Genomic DNA, 7,272 nt, shown 5'->3' with positions numbered 1-7,272 from the left:
CTTCGACATCACTTTTGTTCCCACTTTGTATTCATCAATAGCTAGTCATAGGCACTGTCTGATATTCTCATTTCTTTGTAAAGTAATTTGAAAATCCTTATTATTAATCTGGATGACTAAGGCGCTCCAAACTATTTCACTTTTCTATAAGCAGGGATGTGAGAATAAACCTGGCCATAATAAACATTCATGGGCAAATAAAAAGCATTTTGGACACTTTGTTGATTATGCTTTGCCCTACATGTGTCGCCATGCTGTTCATAATGTGCTCTGAAATACTTCAGCATCTATTGTGTGACATACATGGAACTTAGGTGTAATTTACAGCCTAGGGGTAGATGGTTAACATCTGAGATGCCCTATTCAGGAACACACTCTCCAGAGGACTTGAGTTAGCATTCAAAATCTGTAATCGGGTGTCCCCCTCTAGAGAGGGTTTCACTACCACCCTTTTTAGTCAGTACCTCAGGCTGTGCTAATTAGCACAAGGGAAATTAGAAACCATTTCTCACTGGTGAAATGGGAAATGCTTAAGATATGTGGATTGGTAAGTAATCATGTGCAGGGGCAATCTACCCTTCGATTCCCAGGGCATAAGATCATATTGAGTTCAGCAGCTTAGCACTCTTTGAGATAGAGATTTTCTAGTTACCCTTTGATTGCAGGAGCACCCCAAAGCCTGACTGGGTTAACTGAGTCCTGCCTCTAGAGCAGTCCTCGCCAGAGGCCCTAAAAGGATGGAGAGCATGGACTCCATCAAGCTTCTAAGAACAAGCTGAGGGCCCAATTGCCTTAGGTCCGTTTGCCTCAACTGTAGAAAATTTGGCTGTGACAAAAACCTTTTTTCCCTGCAACTGCTCTGCATTCAGCCAGCAACAGGAAGCCATCCCTTCAGAAATACCCCAGATCAGCTTTAGGGTGTTGAACCCATACTGTTAAAAATATTTACGGGCAACTTATACATTTCAGAGACTGTATTTTTACCTCAGTTTGGATAATAAAAATGGCCACCATAATATTCAGCCCTACTTTAACTGCTAACTGTATGTATCTTTAATCTCTATTTACTTCAACCTGTTACAGGTCTCCATTTTCTCTAAACCACAACCAAACCCCCAAATCTTCTTCGTTTGCGCTGGTAGACCTTCATCCCCTCTGGGTGTTATGACAGGAGAGATGTAATCAGTTTGAAGACTGTGCCCTTGTATCTGAGGCCATTAGAAACTGTTGTGTCCTAAAGACACGGCTGTTTGGGCATAGTGACCGTCAGAGTCCACCCGGACTACAGCTGCGACACACGCTGTTTCCTGGGACAGTCCCCATCTCGGCCTGGGGTGCCCCAGAAGCAGTCAGACATAAACCTCTCCCGATTTAGGGTCTGGAACACTCATCATTGCAGCCATGTCTTGTGGCTTTGATGCTAGCGAAATTCAACCCACAGAAACAAGGAGGCTTCTTTAGACAACTTCAAGGAGGAAGAGTAGCCTATAAAGGAGCCTTTGTGGGCTGGGAATAAGTTAGTTTTTCATGAGTAAATTCATTCATCACCTAAAATGCTCCCAGAACTATGCTAGGTATTGGAGCAGCAACATCATGGGCTCAAAAATAAGCTTAAAATGGAAGACATGGCTACTATCCTTCAGAAAATGACTAATCTGTTTTCATGTTATCCCTGGTCAATGAAGGTCCAGGAAACTATTTCAAGCTAACATGCAATGGTTAAGTGAGGATACAAAACAGCACACCAAATAAGGGAAAGATGTGCTGGAGTGAGACTGACCTAGCGTAAAGGAGAACCTAAAAAGTGGCTTTAATAGGAATACTCAGGCATGGTGGGATAAGAGTATGTGCAAATGCCCCGCATCAAGAATGAAGTCTAGATAATCGGGGTGAGGATGTGGCCTGGCCAGGAGGCAGTCTGGAAGAATAGCGGGGCAGGTGGCTGGGGGCAAGGGGCACTCTGAGGTAGAAAGAGCATGCTCTGGTCGCACCATCTCTTTGTGGGCGCACGACTCACTCCTGTTGGGCTTCCTCACTTCCTCCTCTGCAGAGTAAGACGGGACAAAATGATCTGGGTACCTGGTTCCCAAACCCCAAAGACTGCAGGACTGGGACCAGTCCATGATGTTAGAGAAAAATGAGGACAAGATCACAAGTTTTTCATCAATCTACATTTATTAAAGGACTGCCTTCATCTTGCAAGTTTAGCCTTCATGCTTTTCTTGGTATTAAAATCTTTCATTTTATGAAATAGTAGTGCAGTGGATAGATTTTTCTTAAATGGTCTCATTTGGCAAAATATGAATTCGGTAACACGATACCCTATGTAAAATCACTGTCCCCAATTTTAAAAAGGACTGGTCAGTGAGGACCAGGAACAAAAACTCTGGATGAGAGGTTAATCAGCTCCTAAGAGTTCCCCCTTCACGAAGCCCCAGGCTGTTTCCTCGGGTCTAGCCTCCACCAGTCTCCTATGTATTTTTCTGAAACACAGATGGGACCTATTTGCTCCCCTGTTTAAAAACCATTAGGTTTGGGACACCGGGGGGGCTCAGTTGGTTAAGCGTCTGCCTTCAGCTCAGGCTATCATCCCGGGGTCCTGAGATCGAGTCCCGCATCGGGCTCTTTGCTCAGCTGGGAGCCTGCCTCTCCCTCTCTCTGCCGCTCCCCCTGCTTGTGCTCTCTTTCTCTCTGACAAATAAATAAATAAAATCTTAAAAGTAAATAAATAAAAACCATTAGGTTTAAACACCTTTGCATGACATCTGTGGCCCCTCATGGTTCAGCTCCGATCTCTTTATCCACCTTTTGCAACTCTTAGGACACCTTACACTCTTGCCTCACCAGACTTTCCATTAGTGCCCACAGCTTGTAAGACTCCCACCCTGCCTCTGCCTGTCTGGTTCCTCTGCCTGGGCTGCCCTGCCTTCAACAGCCTGGCAAACTCCTATGCCTAGTGTCGCTTTTTACTCTAAAATTTTCCTTAATTTCCCCCACTCTTCTCCCAGAATTAATTGCTTCTCCTTCCATGCTGTATGTGTGTGTCTGTGTGACACTTTGCACTGACTTCCTAAGAAGTATCTGTCCCTGTGTCATTTCCTCCTTCTCCAGGACTGTGACCAATGAGCACTTAGCTTGGGTTCTGACCCTCAGATGTTTACAGAACTGAAATATATTGTTTGATATTGATTCAAGAGAAAGAATATTTGACATAAGCCAGACTTATAAATAAATGGCTACTTATATGGGCTGACTCGTTGGTATTCTAGAAGGCTCCCTCTTGCCCTCAAATTCCTTCTGCACTGGCTCCCTTGTGTTTCAAATACCACCCTGGAAGTTTCATTCCTTTGCTTAACGCTTACAATGTAAGGAGTTATCAGAGTCCTTCCTGAGCTCAGGCTCTGATGGAGGAAAGGAAGGAGGAGGGAGCAGGGGGTGAATATGGGTGAGGTTGGAAAGGGGCACTAGGAGGAACATAGGGCAGAAAGAGGCCTCTGGGGAGAGAGGCTGTCTCCTCGGTTACCTCGGGTTGGGGTTCAAGAGACACTGATTTTAGAAGCCACCTGCTCCTACCCCTAACGTTCAGGATGGGAACTGATGGGATGAATAGGGCACAGATATACAGCCCTTAGCCCAGACCGAGATGTCTTCCTACTCCAGGAAAGGACAGTGAAGTTCAGGCGCCTGATCGGAGATGGCTGGAAATACTCACCACGTTCCAGGGCAGAAAAGGAGACAGTGGGTGAGCGGGACCTGGGGAGATGGGGGTAGGCTCAGACCGGGGACTGTGAAGCCAGGTGGTACTGGCTTAGGGTGTTGGCTGCGGCGGAAGAGCGAGGTTGCAGGCGGAGAGATGATGAAGTTGGGTGGGGGGGGTCAAGGCCAGAGCTCGGTTTTCCGAGGCCAACGGCTGGCAAACCCCGGGATGGAGGCCTTTGCCTTATGGGGACCCACTCCCTCTATGCCCCACCCCACCCCGGCGGCGGGGGGCCCTGCAGCCTGCCTCTGACTCGGACCTGGGACACCGAGGAAACTTTCTCAGCCTTGCTTGGGTGCGGGACCGGATATTTGGAGAGCACAAGGCAGGCTCCGCGGAGGTTCACGCCGGCCGAGGGAGCAGACCCCGAGTGCGGGCGTGTGGGTGTGTGCATGAGCGTGGACCCGGAGCGACACACACTCACACACACACACTCACACGCCCGCACCCACGCAGGGCCCTCGGCCGCGCCGCCCGCGCCTCCCCGGACCTTCACCCCAAAGTCCGGTCCTCTCGGGTCCCGCGCCCGGTGCCAAGTCCCTGCCGATAGCTTCCCACTAACGCAGCGGGCAGGATTCGGGGGCCAGGGCAAGGAGCGACGGCAGGGTCTCCCCACCACCCCGCCGCGGCGGTGCCCGCACTCCCCCGCCCGCCCCGGGAAGGGGATGGGGAGAGGGTGCCCGGGGCTCTTACCGCTCCGGCTGCCGAGTGCGCGCGGGAGCGCCCGGCGGGTTCCGCCCCGCCACGTCGGCAGGCCGGCGGGGACGCGGCCGGAGGGCGGGCCGGGAGGGGGCCACGGGGGCGGCCGGCCCAGCTGCCCCGCCCCGCCGCCGGCCCAGGAGGAGCCCCGCCCCCGCGTGCGGCCCGCCCCGGAGCCCGAGCGCGGCCGACGCGCCCCGGCACCCTCTCCGGCCGGGCTGGGAGCCTCCCTGGAAAACTTGGCCTCTCCAGCTCTGTGCCTCTACCTGGGGCAGGTGTCGGGGTTCCCCGCAACAGTTTCCTGCCTTTAAAGGCGCCCGGAAAACCCCGGAGGCAGTTTCCCCGGGAAGGGATCGTTCAAAAGTTCAGCAAGAGTTTACGGTGCCCCGATTGTGCGGTAAACAGCTTTCCCTTACCTTGCCTGAGGGAGTGCAATCTGACTTAAAACCAACTAAACTAAACGCTTTCTAGAAGGCCACTTTGGAAATGTGCATCAAAATTCCCAAAAGCATTAGCTTTGGCCCAGGAATTCCACATCGCAAATGTGTCTTAAGTAAACAGTCAAATGTGTATGTACAAGGATATTTATTGTTGTTTATGCCCGAAAAACGCGGACATAATCCGTCCCACAATAAACGATTGGTTAAGTAAATTATAGCAGCTTCCAACAGTCGCATATGCTGCAGCCATTAAAAATTATTAACTATCCATTCAATTTGTTGGCATGCAAAGAAGGCAGGCCATAGCCAAATTTTAAGTCGAGACCGGGGAAAGTTTACAAAAGCGTGTGTATAGTGTAAATATTTTCTTTTGTAAGTACATTTGTATGTATATACATATATGTTAGGGAAAATACAATTTTAAAAACGGATTCTTTCCGAGTGCTGCAATTCTGAGTGTTAGCAAATTTTGTTCAAAAGGTGTGACAGGTGTGTTCTGGCGTACCGTGGACACAAACACCGTGCCTGTGACTGCCGCGCCCGCCTACGGAACAGCAAGTACCTTTGCCCCACCTGCGCCCCCTGCTGCGCAGAACGGCAAAGCGCAATCAGACATTCCCTTTGAAGGGCTGGTTTGCTTTGCTCCTTTGACCCAAACGACACCTTTCCAATAAAAGCCTATCAAGCAAGCAACTCCAGCAACAAGTGGTCGTTGCTGACCGCAAATGACGCTTTTTTCCTCAACTGCTGCTACTTCCAAGCCCACCAGGTTTTATTTCAAAAACTGATTTTTTTGCAACTTAAAAATTCTTTATTCATTTAAAAAATTCCGGAGTCTTTAAAACATACAGAAAAGCAGAGCATAAAATGACAAATACTTGAAAAAGTGCTCAACATCGCTCGGCATCAGGGAAATCCAAATCAAAACCTCAGTGAGATACCACCTCACACCAGTCAGAAGGGCTAAAATTAACAAGTCAGGAAAGGACAGATTTGGCAGGGATGCGGAGAAAGGGGAACCCTCCTACACTGTTGGTGGGAATGCAAGCTGGTGCAGCCACTCTAGAAAACAGTATGGAGGTTCCTCAAACAGTTGAAAATAGAGCTACCATACGATCCAGCAATTGCACTCCTGGGTATTTACCACAAAGATACAAATGTAGGGATCCAAAGGGGTACGTGCACCCCGATGTTTATAGCAGCAATGTCCACAATAGCCAAACTGTGGAAAGAGCCAAGATGTCCATCGACAGATGAATGGATAAAGAAGAAGTGGTATATATACACAATGGAATATTATGCAGCCATCAAAAGGAATGAGATCTTGCCATTTGCAACGACATGGATGGAACTGGAGGGTGTTATGCTGAGTGAAATAAGTCAATCAGAGAAAGACATGTATCATATGACCTCACTGATATGAGGAATTCTTAATCTCAGGAAAAAAACTGAGGGTTGCTGGAGTGGGGGTGGGGTGGGAGGGATGGGGTGGCTGGGTGATAGACATTGGGGAGGTTAAGTGCTATGGTGAGCGCTGTGAATTGTGCAAGACTGTGGAATCACAGATCTGTACCTCTGAAACAAATAATGCAATATATGTTAAGAAAAAAAAAAGAAGATAGGAAGGGAAGAACGAAGGGGGGAAATCGGAGGGGGAGACGAACCATGAGAGATGATGGACTCTGAAAAACAAACCGAGGGTTCTAGAGGGGAGGGGGTGGGGGGATGGGTTAGCCTGGTGATGGGTATTGAGGAGGGCACGTTCTGCGTGGAGCACTGGGTGTTATGCACAAACAATGAATCATGGAACACTACATCAAAAACTAATGATGTATGGTGATTAACATAACAATAAAAAAATTTAAAGAGAAAAATGACAAATACTTGTTTGTGTAAGAAAAAAAGTAGAGAATATTATGACAATAGGTAGATTAAACAACTTTTCTTTTTGTCATATTTATTTTAGAACCTTCTTTTAAAAGAAAAAAATGTTAAAGATATGTTGGAAATCCTTTCCCTTGCATTCTCCACCTTCCCTGAAGGTGACCACTGTCCTGAGGTGGCTGTATATCCTTCCCACCCATATTTCTATACTTTACTGCACATACCTTTATCCATATGATGTAGGAAAGATGTTAGGGTTTGAAGCTGACGGCCAAGAAAGAATTCTGGGGACGTCTTTGGTGCAAAAAGGTGGTTTTATTAAAGCATGGGCACAAGACCCGTGGGCAGAAAGAGCAGCACCGGGGTCATGAGAAGTGGCCCATTATATACTTTCAAGTTGGGAGGGGGTTCGGGATAGCGTAAGTCTGTAAGGAATTTTGGAAGCACGGTTTCCAGGACTTTGATGGGGCTAGCTCTTGTTGGGAAAAAGTC

The 7,272-nt window shown here is 48.3% G+C and overlaps 1 protein-coding gene across 2 annotated transcripts in view; it reads right to left on the bottom strand.

Annotated features, from left to right (window-relative positions):
* FAM114A1 (family with sequence similarity 114 member A1) overlaps positions 1 to 4,523 on the bottom strand; it is a 65,640-nt gene extending 61,117 nt beyond the window's left edge. The window contains exons 1-2 of one of the 2 annotated variants that reach the window (XM_025887034.2): positions 4,451 to 4,502; positions 3,713 to 3,753 (exon numbers count right to left, since the gene is read on the bottom strand). The gene's annotated coding sequence lies outside the window, so the exon portion shown is untranslated. Of the gene's footprint in view, positions 1 to 3,712; positions 3,754 to 4,450 lie in introns of both variants that reach the window. The other variant, XM_025887033.2, reaches the window with a different exon arrangement.
* Between the last annotated feature and the right edge of the window lie 2,749 nt (positions 4,524 to 7,272).

Source organism: Callorhinus ursinus, unplaced genomic scaffold, assembly GCF_003265705.2.
Source record: "Callorhinus ursinus isolate GAN/ISIS: 27379988/994484 unplaced genomic scaffold, GSC_fseal_2.0 scaffold4, whole genome shotgun sequence".
NCBI lineage: Eukaryota > Metazoa > Chordata > Mammalia > Carnivora > Otariidae > Callorhinus > Callorhinus ursinus.
Note: the sequence above shows the minus strand (reverse complement) of the source record. Positions and strands in the feature narration are given on the sequence as shown.